The sequence below is a fragment of the Arachis stenosperma genome, chromosome 3 (assembly GCF_014773155.1).
Source record: "Arachis stenosperma cultivar V10309 chromosome 3, arast.V10309.gnm1.PFL2, whole genome shotgun sequence".
NCBI lineage: Eukaryota > Viridiplantae > Streptophyta > Magnoliopsida > Fabales > Fabaceae > Arachis > Arachis stenosperma.
The window spans coordinates 67,352,561-67,373,883 of NC_080379.1; positions in this window are offsets into that span (position 1 = coordinate 67,352,561).

The following is a 21,323-nucleotide window of genomic DNA, read 5'->3' on the forward strand; positions in this document are numbered from 1 at the left end:
AATCAAGAAGTAAGTTATTTTTTTTCGAGTTCTTAATAATAAAAATTATAATTAACTATATGTGGTGGCAATACTTTTTGTTCTCTGAATGAATGCTTGAACAGTGCATGATTTTTATCTTGAATTTTATGAATATTGGCTCCTGAAAGAATGAGGAACACGAAAAATACTATTGATGATCTGAAAAATCATGAAGTTGATTCTTGAAGCAAGAAAAAGCAGTGAAAAAAAAATTTACAAGAAATCATTGGATTAAGAAGAGGATCCAAGGCTTTGAGCATCAGTGGATAGGAAGGTCCAAGGAAGTAGTTCCAAGCCTAAGCGGCTAAATCAAGCTGTCCCTAACCATGTGCTTGTGGCATGCAGGTTCAAGTGAAAAGCTTGAGACTGAGTGGTTAAAGTCGTGATCCAAAGCAAAAGAGTGTGCTTAAGAGCTCTGGACACCTCTAACTGGGGACTCTAGCAAAGCTGATTCACAATCTGAAAAGGTTCACCCAGTCACGTGTCTGTGGCATTTATGTATCCGGTGGTAATACTGGAAAACAAAGTGCTTAGGGCCACGGCCAAGACTCATAAAGTAACTGTGTTCAAGAATCAACACACTACACTAGGAGAATCAATAATACTATCTGAATTCTGAGTTCCTATGGATGCCAATCATTCTGAATTTCAAGGGATAAAGGGAGATGCCAAAACTGTTCAGAAACAAAAAGCTACTAGCCCGGCTCATCTAAATTAAAATCTGAGCTTCACTTAAAACTCGGAGATTTTATTACTCCTTAATTTCTTTTTATCCTATTTTATTTATCTAGTTGCTTGAGGACAAGCAACAGTTTAAGTTTGGTGTTGTGATGAGCGGATACTTTATACGCTTTTTGGGGGTAATTTCATGTAGATTTTAGTATGTTTTAATTAGTTTTTAGTAGAATATTATTAGTTTTTAGGCAAAATTCACATTTCTGGACTTTACTATGAGTTTGTGTGTTTTTCTGTGATTTCAGGTAATTTTTGGCTGAAATTGAGGGAGCTGAGCAAAAATCTGAGTTAGGCTGAAAAAGGACTGCTGATGCTGTTGGATCCTGACCTCCCTGCACTCGGAATGGATTTTTTGGAGCTACAGGAGTCCAATTGGCGCGCTCTCAATGGCGTTGGAAGTAGACATCTAGGGCTTTCCAGCAATATATAATAGTCCATACTTTGCGGGAAGATAGACGACGTAACTTGGCGTTGAACGCCAAGTACATGCTGCTGTCTGGAGTTAAACGCCAGAAACACGTCATGATCCGGAGTTGAACGCTCAAGACACGTTATAACTTGGAGTTCAACTCCAAGAAAAGCCTCAGCTTGTGGATAGCTTTATTCTCAGCCCCAGCACACACCAAGTGGGCCCCAGAAGTGGATTTCTGCACCAATTATCTTAGTTTACTCATTTTCTGTAAACCTAGGTTACTAGTTTACTATTTAAACAACTTTTAGAGACTTATTTTGTACCTCATGACATTTTCAAATCTGAATTTTATACACTTTGACGGCATGAGTCTCTAAACTCCAATGTTGGGGGTGAGGAGCTCTGCAGCGTCTCGATGAATTAATGCAATTGTTTCTATTTCACTCAAACGTGTGTGTGTTCTGATCTAAGATGTTTATTTGCGCTTAATTATGAAGGAGGTGATGATCCGTAACACTCATCATCTCCCTCAATCCATGAACGTTTGCTTGACAAACACCTCCGTTCTACATCAGACTGAATGAGCTTCTCTTAGATTCCTTAATCAGAATCTCCGCGGTATAAGCTAGAATTGATGGCGGCCACTCTTGAGATTCCGGAAGGTCTAAACCTTGTCTGTGGTATTCCGAGTAGGATTCAAGGATTGTGGTATTCCGAGTAGGATTCAAGGATTGAATGGCTGTGACGAGCTTCAAACTCGCGATTGCTAGGCGTGATGACAAACGCAAAAGGATCAATGGATCCTATTCCAACATGATCGAGAACCAACAGCTGATTAGCCGTGCTGTGACAGAGCATCTGGACCGTTTTCACTGAGAGGATGGGAGGTAGCCACTGACAATGGTGACACCCTACATACAGCTTGCCGTAGACGTGCTTTACAAACGATTGAGTTGAATATTACATTGCAGAAATTCAGAGGACAAAGCATCTCCAAAACTTCAACATATTTTCCATTACTGCACAACAAGTAACGATTTTATTCTCTTTTATTTTTCTAATCTAATAATTCCAACTGATAATTTTAATTAATATCCTGACTAAGACTAATAAAATAAACATAGCTTGCTTCAAACCAATAATCTCCGTGGGATCGACCCTTACTCACGTAAGGTATTACTTGGACGACCCAGTGCACTTGCTGGTTAGTTGTACGGATTGCAAATCCGTGCACCACCTCCCCACACTTAAACATTAGCATGTCCTCATGCTAAGCTCAAAAGAAGCTATAAAGATGAAGAGGAAAGGTGAAATGTTATGAAATGCAACCTATGTATATGAATGCAACTACATGCAAAATGTTTCTACCTACTTGGTTTAAAAGTAAATAAATTCTCCAAGAATAAATATAAACCAAATTCCACTAATTCAAATTACACAATAAAAGATAAGTAAACTTGTAAGAAGATAGCTCATGAAAGCAGAGAACATAGAATCAAGCATTGAACCCTCACAGGAAATGTATATGCACTTTTAATCTCTCTAGTGTCTAGGGTCAATCACTCTACTCTTCCCTAGTCATGCTTTCTAACACTTTGTTCTTCATCTAACCAATCAACAATATTTAATGCATCAATGCAAACATCATGAGGTCTTTTCAAGGTTGTAATGGGACTAAGGTAAGGGTAAGGGTATATATATGGCTAAGTGAGCTTTATAAAGTGAATCCTTGAGTTGTCTAAGATCTCACCTAACATATACATACTATATAAAAAATTTAAAATTATACTTAGCTTCCCATAATTTTTCCTACTTTTGTATTACATGCTCATGTATCAAATTTAATTTTGAATTTCGTCCCATGTGCATTGATCCTTTTTATTTTGCATTGGGGGTAATATTACTTTTTTTTTGTTGTATCCCCTTATTTAATATATTTTTTTCAATGCACATGGTAATTTAATTATTTTGACTTCACATGAGCATGCTTCCCAAAAATTTTATTTTGAATTATTTCATTCTTTTCAACTTCCTACCCTTTGTTTTTTATCATCCATGTTCCCAATAGGTTTCCCACACTTAAACAATTACACAACTTCTATCTTAAGCTAACCAGGGATTCAACTTGGGATTTTAAATTTATTTTTCTGCTTAAGGCTAATGTTGTGATTTATAGAATAAGAGGGAATTAAAGGCTCAAGGGGGCTAACAAGAGTGATGTAAAAGGTAGACTAATTTTGGGATAAGTAAGTTAGAATCAAACAATGGCCTCAATCATATGCAAGCATGTAGATATATTAAATATGGACATACAGAATGGAGCAAAGCAAAGATTGCAATTATAGAGAAGGAAACACACAAAAATAATTATGGTTAAATAATGTAACCATGTAAATAAGCTCAAAGTCTCACAGGTTGTGTGTTCTTTGGCTCAAAAACTATGTTCCAATTACAACTTCAAACAAATTTTTAATAAAAATTTTCAATTTAAATTAGTGAAAATTTTCAAAAATAGGGTCTTAAAAGAAATTTATTATTTTAACCAAGTAGTAGCTAAATGCATAAAATCAAACAAATATATAATTAAACATGCAAATGCAATAATGAACAAACAAATAAAATAAAATATTGGTGTTGAGTCAAGAAGTAACTAACCCATGGAGATCGGTATCGACCTCCCCACACTTAAAGATTGCACCGTCCTCGGTGCATGCTGACATGTGCAGGTGGACGGGTTGTTCCAACTGATGCCTTTCTTTAAGATTTTGCAGATGGACTTGTCTGTCTCCCCATGTAAACGTCTTCCGCTTCCCTTCCGGGTGGCCATCCTGAAAGAAAAAGGAAAGAAAAGTAACCCAAAAATAAAGATAGAAAGTAAATGAAATATGGGTTGAGTAATGCCAAATGATAATGGTCTCATTTACATGGAAGCTTCAACATGTACGTGAGAAAATGATAGAAGCCATGGCATACCAGTGGTATAAAATTTGTAACATAGGGGAGGAGAGTGTAAGACAATATAAATTCATGTCAATGCAAAATTAATACAAATAACATAAAAGATTAACATTGACTTAAATAGTATTGCCCAACAGTGTAAAACAAGTTACCAAAATAAATTCAAGAAAAGATGTAACAGTTGAATAAGAAGGGATATTTAACACCAATGGAAAAATAAAAAAAATTCAGAAAAGAAAATAAAAATATGCACAAATTTAAAATGCAATGAATGAGATATGCAAATAAATTAAAATAAAATAAAAAGAAAAATAAGAAGAATGAGAAGGGAAAGAAGGGAAGAGGAAGTAAATAAGAAAGGAGAAGAAAAATTAGGATTTGGAGGAGAGAAAGATAAGATATGTGGCAATTTTAGGGTGAGCTGTGTGGCGCATGCGACGCAGTCGCGGAAGGCACGCGTTCGCGTGGGTGCGCGTCAGGTAAGACGACGCGATCGCGTCAGTCACGCGGTCGCGTGACCCGTGTTGCGCTGCTGGCGCGAGTGCAGCCTTGCGCCAGCACAACTCTCTGTTCAAATTAATTTATTTGCCAAAATTGGGGTGACGCGATCGCGTGGGGCACACGATCGCGTGAGTGTGCTTCAGAAGATGGATGACGCGGCCGCGTGGGGCATGCGGTCGCGTGATAAGGATTGTGCTTCCAGCACCAATCCAGCACCACTCTCGCACAATATGGCATTGTGCACCTTTTTTACGTCGAAAATGCATGGCACGCGGCCGCGTGGGGCACGCTGTCGCGTGGGAGGCCATACTTCCCATTCGACGCAGACGCGTCAGCGACGCGGTCGCGTGGGTCAATATGTGCCATTAGCACGCCTCCAGCCACGCTCCAGCATGACTCTCTGTTCACTTTTATTTTTCCTTTCGCTCCAAGCGATGCGGACGCGTCGCTGATGCGATCGCGTCGCATAGCGAAATTTTTTTTTTATATGCATGAACAATGCAGAATGCAGTGATTAATATGAGTGCTATGCATGATTCCAGGTTTACTAAAGTAAAATGAAAAAGGAAAAAATGAAAGCAATTAACAAGAAATAAGTTGAAAAAGAAGCGACCATACCATGGTAGGTTGTCTCCCACCTAGCACTTTTAGTTAAAGTCCTTAAGTTGGACATTGGAGGAGTATCCTGTTATGGTGGTTTATGTTTAAATTCGTCCAAAAACCTCCACCAGTGCTTAGAATGCCAATAGCCCTCGGGGTCCCAAACTAGGCATGTGAAGCATCTGAGCAGCTTTAAATATATTATTAGGCTCCCGGGACGACAAATGTCAGAACAGATTCCAAGATCCCAAATCTTGCTTTTACACCCGTCTTCGTGTTGATTATCATGATTCCATCCGGGTAGTAAGTGATGTGCGGAAAACGATCCGACACAAAACTCACCGGCAAGTGTACCGGGTCGCATCAAGTAATAATAACTCACATGAGTGAGGTCGATCCCACAGGGATTGAAGGATTGAGCAATTTTAGTTTAGTGGTTGATTTAGTCAAGCGAATCAAGTATTGGTTGAGTGTTTTGTATCCAACAGCAATTAATTAACAGAAAATGTAAAGGGGGAAGGGGAGAATTACAGAAATTAAAAGAAACTGAAAGTAAAAGGACTGAATCTTAAAGAACAAGAAATTAAATGACTGAAACTTAAAGTGCAAAAAATGTAAATTGCAGTAACTTAAAGTGCAAGGAACATAAATTGCTTGAATGAGAAAGGGATTTGAGGACTGGGATTTCAGAATCTAAGAAAAGAGAAATTGAATTGCAACAATTAATAGAGCAGAAAGTGAATTAGAAGCAATTAGAACTCAAACAGTAAGGAAATTAAGTGCAGTAGAGGTTCACAGAAGAACCCAAAAGGAAAATGTGATCTCAGGACTCCAGAGACTAGGTAGCAAAGCCTAGATCTCAATTGCCTTCCCAGATCCAAGTTCACAAAGCAATTAACAAGAAATTGAAGAAGAAGCAGTAAAGGAAATGTGTTTGAATTCAATTATGCAGAAGAGAAATTAAAGAGCTCTTGAGTGGAGATTGAGACAGAATTTCCTCAATTCTTAACACCCAAGACTCAAACAAGAAAAGTAAAAATGCCCAAGCAAGAACCAGGAAGAAGAGAGATCAATTCTCCTTCCAAATTCTCAGAGATCTCGGTCCAGTCTCTCAAAGAAAAATTGCAAAATTCAAAGTTCCCAAGAAAGTTCAAAATTCAAAAGTCAAGTAAAAAAGTCCTAATTACATCAAACTAACTCCTATTTATACACTTTCTATTCTTGGATCTTGGGATTTGGATGGGCTTTTGATTTGGTGAAGAAATGAATTAAATTGGATTTTTAATTCAATTTTTGGCCCATGAAAAATTGCTTCCAGGAGGCTGCCCTGCCATTGTGGAGGGCAGGGCAGAAAATGGTGCGCGTTGGTGCTTGCGTGCGCGCTTGGGTGCTGCAGAACGCTGCCCTGCCCTTGCGGAGGGCAGGGCGGAACTTTTTGGCGCGCCAGAATGGTGCCTGTGCGTGCTACTGATGCTGCCGAGTGATGCCTTGGTGCGCCAGTTTGGTGCGCTGGCCGTGCCACAACAAAATGCTGCCCTGCCCTCGCGGAGGGCAGGGCAATGTTTCCAAATTGAAGCCCCGTGTTCGAAACTCGGGTGACACACACGCTACCTATTTTCCTTGGTTCTCTTGGTACCAAAGTGAGGCTTAATTCCTTGCTTCCTCATGGTGCCGTGTTCGATTCTTGTGGCAAGCATAGGTGAACTTTTTCTTTGAATTTCTTCCCTTGGTGAGCCCGATACTGCCCTTGAAGAGGGCAGGGCAATGTTTTTGATCTTCTTGATTCCAAGGCACAGATTTGTGCTCTGCCCTTGTCGTAGGCAGGGCAGGGTTGCCTTTCAAGCCTTGTTCCCTTATGTTGCCCTCCTAAAGGACAGTGTGCCCTTGTGGAGGGCAATGCTTGCTTCCTCCATTTATGCGCCACGCCTTTTTCTCCTTGGGCCACGCTTTCTTAAGCCACGCTTCCTCTTTTCTTCTTTTCTTCACCTACAATAAACCAAAACAACCACTCAAAGTATCACTAAATTCAAAAGGCTTATAAATCAATTAAAAATCAATTAAATTTAGCTTAAACCTCATGAGTTAACATTAATTTCATGGTGGTTGTTTGATTTAAAGAAGTTATGCATTTTCACTCCAAACCACTTACTTAGGATGCAAGAAAGTGCATAAAGACTAATAAAACAAGTGAAATTTGCTTGAAAAATGGGTATATGATGACCAGTCATCACAACACCAAACTTAAATCTTGCTTGTCCCCAAGCAAGCATCAAAACTAAGAGAAAATGAAATGAACAAGAAAAGACAACATATCCTTATTAGGCAAATAGCAGAATTTGATTTATGGAGTCTTTATGCAGACAATGATAACTCAATTATTGTTGCTGTTACATAATATACATCTTTCCATTAATGGCTTGCTAAACTTGCTGTTATAAGACTTGCTTTTTAATTACTCCCTTGCTAACTTTTCTTTTTTATAATGATTAACAAGCTTATTCTTTTGGAGGTTTGGTGTCTAATGTTGCAGTAGTAGCCTTTGGCTTTATTTTTTTTTTCTTTTACTCAACATCATTCCACCACAGACACATGGCTCACTATTTCTTCCTAGGATCATTGATGCCCAGCATCTCTTTGGATAACTAAATGTTCTGTATCTAAGTTGCTCTTTATTGTGGACTTTCAATTGGCCATCCCAAATCAGTTGATCTAAGTGACCGGGTTTTAAAATACCCCTTAGAATTTATTCATCCAAGCATATCTTAGTACAAGAACACCACAGGCATATGTCCTAGGGTCCAAGCTATTGGTGTCCAACCTTTATTCTTTGTTTTTCTTGCCACTTTGGCTTTTTCTTCTTCCTTTTCTTTCTGTTTTTGTTCCCAAGGGCTTTTTCTTTTATTGATGAGAGTCTTTGTAACAGCAAGCTAACTTTCACTTAAATGGAAATGATATTATGCAACAATTATTTCATGAGTTATGCATTTAATCAAACATATATACCACCATTAACTTCCATTCTACTTATGCAACATTGGATATTTACTTTTCAATTCAAACAATTCTCTTTTATTCAAGCATATGGGAAACAAAACAAAATTCAAGCTAAGTGATGAATGACAAGCATTATGCAAATCATTTTTCTAGCTACTTATTGAACAAAGATAAGTACAAGAAAATGAAATAAAAAGGAAATAAACAGTGGAGGCATATCATGTTTCAGACATGCTTCTCCTTATTAGAAGAATGAAAGAAGGGGAATGAAAGAACTTTGCCACCTTCTAATGGTCGTGGCTGCTGCTTGATTCTCCCTTTTTCTTCTTTCTCTTCCCTAGCTTGGAATAGTCTCGGATCTCTTCACCAGGACATCTTCTACCCCAAACAGAATCTAAGAGTCCTGAGAGCCCAACTTCTTCCAATTTTTTAAAAGTTGCCTCCGTATAGTGACGAGACCTTGCTTGTTGCTTAGCTCCAAATTCAGGGCATTGCTCAAATGGCTTGATCTGAGGATTGAGTGTTGGTAAATTATGGGTCAAGTACTCCAACCTTGCTTGTATGTTTTCATCATTCTCCATTCTTTGCGCATATCTAACTTCTCCCATGGTGTGATGAATATTCTTCCATTGATACAGGTTGTGACTATATTCCCCTGCTTTAGCTTGACTAAAGTACAGCTTATCATATGATTCTTTGAATTCTTTGTATTACTCTTTTTGTCCTTCAAGAATATGTGCTTGAAATTCTTGCTGCTGAGTCATCATTTGCTGTTGCCATCTCTCTTGCTTCTCCTCCATTTGACGCTGCCAAGCTTCTCTCTCCTCTTTATCTTTCAAATATTGCTCCCTAAACTCTGGATGGGGCTCTAGATATTGCTCTTGGCGCCCCTGATTTTGCTCTTGTTGAGTCTGCATGAGTTGTTGAGATAGTTCTTCTATTGCTCTGTGTAGCTGGCTCATGTCTATGGCATCATGAGCTTGATTTCGTCCTTCCTCTCTTTGTGATCTCCTTTGCTTGGGAGCTACCACCCCTTCTGGATCATCTTCTTCATTTACTCCTTCCATACTCTTCTTGGTGATCCCTTTCTGTATGGTTTTGATTTCATGAATGGGAAATGATATGTTGAACAGTGTTACATATGCAGACACCAAACTTAGTGTTTGATCATATGCTTCATCAAAATGATTTTTCATATGTTCTGAGAATAGCCCCCTCTCTTTTTGGAAAGCAAAAGTTAAGTGTGCCTTAAGGGACACCAAACTTAGAAGTCTGACTTATGCTCTAAAATAATGTATACATTTATCAAATATGAAAGTTCAAAATCATACTCAAGGGAATCATAGCTTATTAGATGAAAGAGAAGACATAAATCTTAAATCATGGGTTGCCTCCCATGAAGCGCTCTTTTATTGTCACTAGCTTGACATTGAACTCCCTTTAAGGTGGTTGATGTTGGTGATGTCTCAACTTGTCACCTCTCACTGTAAGCTTTCTCTGTGTGCCTTGATGCTCAATTTCCATATGCTCAAGAGAAAGTACTTAGTTGACAGTGTAATAATCTTTTGTTCCCAGCTGTTGATACACTAGTTGCACCTTGTCACCTTTGGAGAATCCTTCAGTTGGAATTTTCTTATTCTTCCACCCCTTGTAGGCCTTTTTCTTGTTTTTCTTCTTTTTCTTCCTTGTTGATATGTTTCCTTTGACAGTGACTTGAGTTGTGATACCTTCCTTCTTGTTTATCATCCTAGCTTCTTTTTGAATTCCTTTTTCTTCTTGCAGCTGCTTGTTTTTCTGTTCTACTGCTTTGTCGGTTGCTTGCTTTGGAAGGAAGTCACTACTTGTCTTGCTTGTTTCTTCATTCCTTTGTAATTTTGGAAAAAATTTCAAGGTGATGCTCTCCTCATGCATCCTGAGGGTTAGCTCTCCCTGCTCTATATCCACAATGGCTCTAGCAGTGGCCAAAAATGGTCGACCAAGTATTATGGAGTCATTTCCATTTTCTGAAGAATCCAGGATCACAAAATCTGCCGGATAGATGAACTTGTCAACCTTAACTAAAAGGTTCTCAATCAGCCCTTTAGGATATACTACTGATTGGTCCACCAACTCCAAGGACATCTGTATTGGTTTCACCTCCTCTATGCCAAGCTTTTTCACTAAAGAAGATGGGATTAGATTTATGCTTGCTCCTAAGTCACACATCCCCTTGTTGATGAATAGGCTTCCAATAGTGCAGGGTAGGAAGAAACTTCCAGGATCTTCAAGCTTGGGAGGGAGTCCCTTTTTGATGAGTGCACTGCATTCTTCACTAAGCATTACAGTCTCCTTCTCATTCCAACTTCTCTTCTTGTTGATGAGCTCCTTTAAGAACTTGGCATACAGAGGCATTTGCTCCAATGCCTCAGCCAAAGGTATGTTGATTTCCAGCTTCTTGAAAGTCTCAAGAAATTTGTGGAAATGCTGATCCTTTGTCTCTTTGTGGAATCTCTGTGGATAAAGTATTGGGGGTGTTAAGCTTTTCTCCCCTTGAAATTGTCTTGGAATCGGTTCTTCCATGATCTGCTTTCCCTTCTTCAGATTCTGTGGTTGGTTGTTTTCCTCTGTGAGTTTTTCTGGGACATTCTTGCTTGTCATGTCCTTGTTGATGGCTTCATTATTCTTTGTTGGCTCATTCTCATTTTCCATAAGTTTCTTGGTTACTCCTTGGTTACCATCCACTAACATCTTTCTACTCCTTAGTTGCACGACCTTGCATTCTTCCTTTGGGTTAGGAATGGTGTCACTTGGTAGTAAGCTTGATGGTTTTTCAACAGAAATCTGTTTGGAGATTTGCCCAATCTGCCTCTCTAGGTTCTTCATGGAAGCTTCTTGGTTCTTTGTTGTCAATTTTTGGTTCTTCATCATTTTCTCCATGAGCAGCTCTAGATTAGTGATCCTCTGAGATTCTTGTGAGATGGGTTGGTTTTGGGGTGTTATTGGATGATGGTAAGTGCTTTGGTTATTTGGGTGGTTATTGGGTAGGTGATGGTTAGAGTTGGGGTAATTATTTTGTGGTTTTCTGTATGTGTTTTGGTTAGTGTTTGGCTGGGGGTTGTGGTTTGTGCTTTTTCAATTGTTTTGACTTGAGTTTCTTTGCCATGGTTGTTGGTTTTGATTATGGTTGTCTCCCCATCTGAGGTTGGGATGGTTCTTCCAAGATGGATTATAAGTATCACCATAGACTTCATTTGTTCCAGGATTTTGGTTGTGCATGTACTGGACTTGCTCTTGCTGTTGCTCCTCTTAAGTTTCTTCACTTTGCACCCATGTGGTTGATGGTTGGCTTGTGGTACTCACTGATGCTACTTGCAGGCCATCAATTCTTTTAGCCATTTGCTCAAACTGTTGTTGAATCTGCTGCTGCATCATCTTGTTCTGAGCTAGAATTGAATCCACTCCTTCTAACTCCATTACTCCTCTTCTTTGTGATGGTTGGCATTGTCTTTGATGAGCAAAGAAGTATTGGTTGTTGGCCACCATATCAATGAGGTTTTGAGCTTCCTCTGTAGTTTTCATGAGTTGTAATGAGCCTCCAGCTGAGTGATCAAGTGCTTCTTGAGCTTTCAGAGTAAGTCCTTCATAGAAGTTTTGCAACTTATCCCATTCAGTAAACATCTCCGGTGGACACTTCCTCAATAGTGCCTTATATCTTTCCCATGCTTCATATAAATTCTCAGCCTCCATTTGAGTGAACGTCTGCACCTCAGTCTTCAATCTTATGATTCTTTGAGGGGGATAAAATTTTGCTAGAAACTTGCTCACCAAGTCATCCCAAGTGTTAATGCTTTCCTTTGGAAATGTTTCTAGCCATTGAGTGGCTTTGTCTCTGAGAGAGAATGGAAAGAGCAGCAACTTGTAACTGTCAGGAGGCACACCATTGGTTTTGACAGTGTCACAAATCCTTAAGAAGGTAGATAGATGTTGGTTTGGATCCTCCAATGGCCCTCCTCCAAAAGAACAGTTGTTTTGGACCAGTGTGATGAGCTGTGGCTTTAGTTCAAAGTTGTTTGCATTGACATTGGGGGGAAGAATGCTACTCCCACAATGTCTAGCGTTTGCAAATGTGTAGGAAGCCAGTACTCTTCTTTGTTGTTAGTTATTGTTGGCTCCTTCTTCTGGTTGATTGGGATTTGATGGATCTCCTTCCATTTCTTGGAATTCCTCCTCAGATTCTTCCTCTCCAATGACGTTCTTCCCTCTTTCAGCTCTTCTTATTCTTCGAAGAGTTCTTTGGTCAATTTCAGAGAGAATAGGGGAGGCTCTTCCTGTACCTGACATACAAACACACAATAAGATACACACAGAACCAGAAAATCAATAAAACTTCAATCTATTGCTAGAATGAATTTTTAGTTAGTTTAAGCAAAAATTCAAACAGTTAGTGTGTTAGAGAAACAATAAAGAAAAAGTGCTTGATATAGACCTCCACTTCACTTAATCATTGTCAATCTATTTCAATCCCCGGCAACGATGCCAAAAACTTGATGTGCGGAAAACGATCCGACACAAAACTCACCGGCAAGTGTACCGGGTCGCATCAAGTAATAATAACTCACATGAGTGAGGTCGATCCCACAGGGATTGAAGGATTGAGCAATTTTAGTTTAGTGGTTGATTTAGTCAAGCGAATCAAGTATTGGTTGAGTGTTTTGTATCCAACAGCAATTAATTAACAGAAAATGTAAAGGGGAAGGGGAGAATTACAGAAATTAAAAGAAATTGAAAGTAAAAGGACTGAATCTTAAAGAACAAGAAATTAAATGACTGAAACTTAAAGTGCAAGAAATGTAAATTGCAGTAACTTAAAGTGCGAGGAATATAAATTGCTTGAATGAGAAAAGGATTTGAGGACTGGAATTTCAGAATCTAAGAAAAGAGAAATTGAATTGCAACAATTAATAGAGCAGAAATTGAATTAGAAGCAATTAGAACTCAAACAGTAAGGAAATTAAGTGCAGTAGAGGTTCACAGAAGAACCCAAAAGGAAAATGTGATCTCAGGACTCCAGAGACTAGGTAGCAAAGCCTAGATCTCAATTGCCTTCCCAGATCCAAGTTCACAAAGCAATTAACAAGAAATTGAAGAAGAAGCAGTAAAGGAAATGTGTTTGAATTCAATTATGCAGAAGAGAAATTAAAGAGCTCTTGAGTGGAGATTGAGACAGAATTTCCTCAATTCTTAACACCCAAGACTCAAACAAGAAAAGTAAAAATGCCCAAGCAAGAACTAGGAAGAAGAGAGATCAATTCTCCTTCCAAATTCTCAGAGATCTCGGTCCAGTCTCTCAAAGAAAAATTGCAAAATTCAAAGTTCCCAAGAAAGTTCAAAATTCAAAAGTCAAGTAAAAAAGTCCTAATTACATCAAACTAACTCCTATTTATACACTTTCTATTCTTGGATCTTGGGATTTGGATGGGCTTTTGATTTGGTGAAGAAATGAATTAAATTGGATTTTTAATTCAATTTTTGGCCCATGAAAAATTGCTTCCAGGAGGCTGCCCTGCCATTGTGGAGGGCAAGGCAGAAAATGGTGCGCGTTGGTGCTTGCGTGCGCGCTTGGGTGCTGCAGAACGCTGCCCTGCCCTTGCGGAGGGCAGGGTGGAACTTTTTGGTGCGCCAGAATGGTGCCTGTGCGTGCTGCTGATGCTGCCGAGTGATGCCTTGGTGCGCCAGTTTGGTGCGCTGGCCGTGCCACAACAAAATGCTGCCCTGCCCTCGCGGAGGGCAGGGCAATGTTTCCAAATTGAAGCCCCGTGTTCGAAACTCGGGTGACACACACGCTACCTATTTTCCTTGGTTCTCTTGGTACCAAAGTGAGGCTTAATTCCTTGCTTCCTCATGGTGCCGTGTTCGATTCTTGTGGCAAGCATAGGTGAACTTTTTCTTTGAATTTCTTCCCTTGGTGAGCCCGATACTGCCCTTGAAGAGGGCAGGGCAATGTTTTTGATCTTCTTGATTCCAAGGCACAGATTTGTGCTCTGCCTTTGTCGTGGGCAGGGCAGAGTTGCCTTTCAAGCCTTGTTCCCTTATGTTGCCCTCCTAGAGGGCAGTGTGCCCTTGTGGAGGGCAATGCTTGCTTCCTCCATTTATGCGCCACGCCTTTTTCTCCTTGGGCCACGCTTTCTTAAGCCACGCTTCCTCTTTTCTTCTTTTCTTCACCTACAATAAACCAAAACAACCACTCAAAGTATCACTAAATTCAAAAGGCTTATAAATCAATTAAAAATCAATTAAATTTAGCTTAAACCTCATGAGTTAACATTAATTTCATGGTGGTTGTTTGATTTAAAGAAGTTATGCATTTTCACTCCAAACCACTTACTTAGGATGCAAGAAAGTGCATAAAGACTAATAAAACAAGTGAAATTTGCTTGAAAAATGGGTATATGATGACCAGTCATCAGTAAGCAATCTGAATTCTCACTAAAGCGGCCAAACAACATCCTAGAGCCATTCAGTTGAGCTCTATACCAACCTTTACGTTTAAGCTTAAAGCTTCCAACCATGATGAACCTTGCAGGACAATTCTTACCACTGACCATCTTCCTTTTACTCTTAATGCCACAAAGAGCTCTAAGTTGACCATCCGTCTCCAGTAGCCCATATTCAAGTGGGATTAGAAAGCTATGGGATATGAATTTTACCCACTTGAATGTTGTGAAGGATGATGGCGACTTAGGGGGAGGTATCTTTAATGAAATTGCAAGCTCCACTCCCTTGTGCTCTTCTCTGATAATTACCACCTCTTTGCAAACTTCTTCAATTTCAACCTCTTCCTCTCGGTAGCTCTCTTTCAATTCAATCTCCTTTTCATTGCTTTCCAAGGGCATGGGAGGTTGTGCTTCTTCTTCTTGAATCTCCATCTCTTGATCAACCTCTTCCAAGTCTTCAATTATGATGTGCTTTGGAGGTTGTACACCCTCTTCAGCATCAATTTCAACCGTCTTGGAAGGAGGCTCTATGTCTTGTCTTTCCCATGGAGGTTCTGCGTCTCCTAAGTCTTCAACCAACTCTTCTTCTTAAACAATGATAGCTTCTTCTACTTGTTCTAGTATGAATTCATGCTCTGTCTTGTCCACTGGAGTTTTTGGTATCTCCTTTATGCTATGCTCTTCACTAGACTGTCCACATGGGGCTGTGGCTGATCCTTGTGTATTTAAGCGTCTAGAAGCCCATTGAATTAATACTTGCCCCAGTTGTTGAGTGGTTGCCTGAAATCGATCCATTGTTTCCTTGAGACGATCCTTTGCCTCTTGATGCACTCGGTTTTCATAAATAGGATCATAATGCTCTTGGATTGATGGATATGGAGATGGTGAATATTGAAGTGGTGGTTCTTGTAAGTAATTGGGTTGGAATTGGGGTGGTTCTATATATGGTTCATATGGCTCATAAGGTGGTTGGTATGGTGGTTGAGGGTTAGGATCATATGGAGGTGAATGGCGGAAAGGGGCTTGTGAGTGTGGTGCGTTGAGCTTGTGTTGAAAGGATTATCTCTGAGCATAGGGTGGGGCTTGTTGGTAGCTATAAGGTGGTCCACCATATCTATCAGCTTGGGATGCATTATAGCCTGGTCTTTGTCCATGATATCTAGGATAGTGTTGTTGCCTAAAGGGTTGATTAGATCCTCTTGGCTCCATCCATCCTTGATTGGTCTGACCTTGATGCATATTCCTGCTGTGGTTTCTATTTCCTTCAACAAAGTTAAAACCAAACTCAAAGTGAGAGGGGTGAGAATTCATAGTAGTTAGAGAAAATAAAAAATTAATAAAAAGAAAATATTTTGAAAAGGATATAATTTTTGAAAAAGATAGGAAGAAATTTTATATATATATATATATATATATATATTAAATATTTACAATAACCAATAATAAGGCACACGTTTGCAATTCCCTGGCAATTGCGCCATTTTGACGTTAGGATTTTTGCCAGTAAAGAATGTCATAAAAACAGTCGCGTTGTAGATATAGTCTCTAAACCGACAGAAATCCCTTCGTACAAACGTTTTGGTTGTCACAAGTAACAAACCCCTTTTTAAAATTGATAACCGAGTATTGAACCTCGGGTCGTCTTCTCAAGGAATTGCAGGGAGGTATGTTCTTATTATTGGTTATGAAAAAGTGTGTTTGGGGTTTTGGATCAAGGTAAAAGGTTAGTTGGGCAGTGGGTACAGGTATATTCTCAAAGCAATAAAAATAAATAAATAACTATAAAATAAACTCTTGGCAAGATATGGGAACTGGAGGTCCTATCCTGGTTATCCTTATCAATTGTGATGAGAATTGGATTTTTCTTCCACTTTGTTAACCTCTAACTATGAAGGTAAGTTAAGTGGATGAATTCCAATTTTCAATTAATAATGAGTTTGATAACTCTAGAGTCACCAATTATTTAACCAAAGCCAAGAATGTAAAAAGCTAAATTAAAATCATAAATATCTGGAATACCTTCAATTCATTCAAAGCAGTAAAATCTAAAACTAACAATATTCATAAGCCAATTGGGCAACAGGAAAATTCAAATTATTTATATAAATAAAAGACAGTAATCATCAATCTGAAATATCTCAAATAACATTAATTTAAAAGAGTAATCTGTAACACGGAAGAGTTCATAAATTAAATTGGGATAAATAAAAATAAAGAACCTGGGATTGAGAGTCACTCCTAAAACTAAGAGAAATCCTAAATCCTAAGAGAGAGAGGAGAGAACCTCTCTGAAAACTACATCTAAAATAATAGAAAGAGAATTATGAATGGCATGATTATGAATAGATGCATTTCCCTACTTTATAGCCTCTAATCTGTGTTCTCTGGGCCGAAAACTGGTCAGAAACAGCCCAAAAATCACTTCCAGCGCTTTCTGGTCCGTACAGGTCGCGGAAAAGTGACGCGGCCACGTCGTTCATGCGACCGCGCGGATTGGGTGTTGGCCAGGTCACGCATTCACGTGACCCACGCGTTCGCGTTGCCTGGCGTCGGGGCAACTCTGGCAAATTATATATCAAATCGAAGCCCCGGACGTTAGCTTTCCAACGCAACTAGAATCGCGTCGTTTGGACCTCTGTAGCTAAAGTTATAGCCGTTTGAGTGCGAAGAGGTCAGGCTGGACTGCTTAGCAGTTTCTCCAACTTCTTGTATTCCTTCCACTTTTGCATGCTTCTTTTCCATCCTCCAAGCCATTCTTGCCCTGTAATCTATGAAATCACTTAACACACATATCAAGGCATCTAATGGTGATAAGAGAGGATTAATAATAAGCAAATATAAGTCCAAAGAAGCATGTTTTCAATCAAAGCATATAATCAGGAAGAAAATATAAAACCATGCAAATAGTATGAATAAGTGGGTAAAGAGTAGATAAAAACCACTCAATTGAGCACAAGATAAACCATAAAATAGTGGTTTATCAACAAGCCAATTCTCAACTCCACAGAGAAGAGCTCGACCTACTTCCAGAAATCCAAGAAAGAGCTCGAATCAGAGAAGAAGCACTAAAGCGGCGAATGGCTTCCAGGTATAATCAAAAGGTAGTGCCAAGAGATTTCACAGAGAACGATCTTGTCTTAATTCGAAATGATATTGGAACAACTCGACCCGGAGAAGGAAAGTTGGCAGCTAACTGGAAAGGACCCTACCGAGTCACAGAAGTACTTGGGAAGGGCTATTACAGACTGTCCGAACTCGAGGGATGAGAACTCCCCAGATCATGGCACGCCTGTAACCTAAAAAGGTACTATAGCTAGGAAAGGTAAAAGATCTCAAGATGCACTCTTTTTCCTGAAAAGGTTTTTTAATGAGGCGTCAAGATTGAGACTTAAGGATACAAAAAACTCTTGCTTGTATATATATATTTGCACTTCCTTTAAATAAAATACATTTCAGATATTCTACAAATTCCCAAGACACATTAATCTGAAGCTTTCATCGTCCGATTATAAAGCAACAGATCAACAGAAAGTGAAGAACAAATTCACTATACGATCTCGATAGGAATGATCAACCGACAAAGGTGAAAACGCGATTCACCTAAAGATCGATCAATCCGAGATAGAAACCACCATCTACAAATCGGCAAAGATGAACACAGAATAATACAAGAAGTTATCGAAAGTGATCCCAAACAAGAACCTGACGAGGCCTTATGGATTGCTATATAATAACTTAAAAAGACTGGTTGATACTAAAAAATCGGACCAAGTCAACCCAAGTTATCAGCAAATCCCTGGAAAGAGGTCTGGCCAACCCTATTAAAGAGGAATTGCTATAACTTAGAAGAGATCGACCTAACGAAGTCGGTCTCCTACAAAACAAGTTGTAAAAGTAATCCCTGAAAGAGACCTAAAATGGTCCAAGAAAGAGGATTACAAAAACAACTTAGAAGAGATCAACCCAACGAAGTCGGTCTCCTACAAAACAAGTTGTAAAAGTAATCCCTGAAAGAGACCTAAAATGGTCTAAAAAAGAGGATTACAAAAACAACTTAGAAGAGATCGATCTAACGAAGCCGGTCTCCTACAAGACAAGTTGTAAAAGTAATCCCTAAAAGAGACTTAACAATGGTCCAAGAAAGAGGATCACAGAAACAACTTAGAAGAGATCGATCTAACGAAGCCGGTCTCCTACAAGACAAGTTGTAAAAGTAATCCCTAAAAGAGACTTAACAATGGTCCAAGAAAGAGGATCACAGAAACAACTAGGAAAGAAGATCGACCTAACGAAGTCACAAAGATAAGTTATAAAAGTAATCCCTTAAAAGACACCTGACAAAGGCCCGGGAAAGAGGATTACAAAAATAACTCAGAAGGGGACCAACACAAAAAAATCGGTTATGAGGCGCTAAAATACAAACAAGAGCGAGGAAACCGAGAAATAAGTCGGACCCCCCACAGTCACGGCCTCAAAAGGATCTAAGCTACAAACGATAAGTACGAAAGCAATCTAAAGAGGCCAAATAGCAAAATTTCAACAGATACCATGTCAAAGCACAAAAGCATAGTACGATGAAGCTTCAAGAGGCCACCAAAATCAACCTCAGAAAGCTACTTTTGTTTTTCAAAATAAAGTTGCCAGGCGGGCAACTAAAAAGCGTCAGCAGTTAAACAAAACAATAAAACAAGTTCAAAATCCCACAAACCGGACTATTTACACAAACACTTAGAAAGAAAGATCAACTAAGATCGGGAGCCTTCCCGGCAGCATCAGTACGGGGAGAGGGAGGGCGAGTCTGAATAGGCATAGCATCTACAGTTCCATTATCCCGGTTCAAAATCTGGCAATCCGGATCAGATGTAACGTGAGGAACCGAGGAGGTCGACACTTTGACAAAGGGCACAGGGGGAGGATCAGCATAGTCATCATCTTGGTCGTCAGGGACAATCTTACCATCCCTCACGACGTTGTCCAGACTGAAGAGAGTAAGGTCAGCTTCAGGAGCAATGATCCGAACCTGCTCCTTCAGGTTCTCATAGGCGGCAGTTACGCTACCACTAAGATGACTCTGGAGCTCGGCATAATCAGCTCGGGCGTTTTCCAACTCCTCCTTCAGACGCATCCCCTCCCGATAAGATGTGACATAACTATCCTTGTGCCTCAGAGCTGTATCCTCAACCATCCTTACAGAAGCAGCCAAAGAAAGGGAACTCGCCTTCTCATTTTTCAGATCTTTTTCCAACTTGGCCACCTTCACCTCAAGCTCCTCCTTCAAGCCATTCACCCGATCAAACTCCCGTTTGGCCTCCTCCATAAAGGCTTTGGTGGCATGGAGAGGAAGACTTTGGGCAGTTCGATATAGGGCCGCTCCCAAGTGTGCCAACTTAATACCACTCCGAGCCACGTAGTCAAAGTGCTGAAGAAGGGAGACGTCATCTATAGAAAGGGTACCGTAAGGACCGATTTTTTGATTTATAAACTCGATCGGATCGAAGTCAGGAGCATCAAGATTGAAAGGCTCAGTCACTTTTTGCTTCTTACTAGGAGGAGCGCCAGAAGCAACGGCCGAAGTCTGTGAAGGATCGACTTGACGAAACCGGGGAGTAGGAATTATTTTCCTCGGCCCAGGAGAAATCGGCACAGGAGGCTTCACGGGGGCCTGAGAAGACCCCTCTCCGACCACCTTGGCCGAAATGTTCAAAGCAGCAGCCGCCTTCTTTGCCTTTTTAAAGGCCTTCATGGGGTCACTATTCTTTGACATCTCTTCAAGTACAAAATCAGCCACAACAAAGAGTCACAAATCCGATAAGAGGAAGAAAAAGGAAACAAGTATAGAAACAAGTCAGACAAATAGTCAGGCAAATACCCAAAACAGTCCGAACTAAAGACGGGTCATTCAAAAATCTTTTTGTATCAAGATGGGGTGGTTTCCCCCAGAGATCCTCAAGAACAACTACAAAAGCGCACTCGACATCATCAAGCATCTCCCAAGTATAGCGAGACACCCTTACATCCTTCTGCCACTCTAGAGGGAAAGAGGGCTCATCATTTTCATCAAGAAAAAAGGGGCGGGCCCCCTCAACAGCTCGAACTTTAAAGAAGTAGTTCTTGAAGTCCTTAAAGGACTCATCATACATCGCAAAAACTTTATGGCCCTGGGCAGACCGGAAAGAAACCCAAGAAGCTTTCCTTTTTGAAGAACCGCTAGGCTTGGCGGAAACAAACAAGTAAAGAAAAAGAGTCTGGGAAGGTGTTACATCTAGTTCACAACAGAGAAGTTAAAAAATTTTAATAAAACCCCAGGAATTAGGGTGAAGCTGGGATGGAGCAATATTACACGACCACAACAAGTTGGTCTCAAAAGCAGAAAAAGGAAAAGTAACATTCAACTGGCTGAAGAAGTATTCATAGGCATAGAAGAAGGGACGCTCCCTCCCAATGGAAGTCGGAAAACAAACTCTCTCATCAGAATCAGGAGCAACAAGCTCGTAATCCTCCTCACGAGCATTGTTACCACAAATCCTATGGCGCTTCCTCAGCTCTGTGCAAAATTCAGCATCCACAACAGAAACACACAACAAAACAAGGGAGTCCAGCCAATCGGACATTCCCTCAGGAACTCTGGA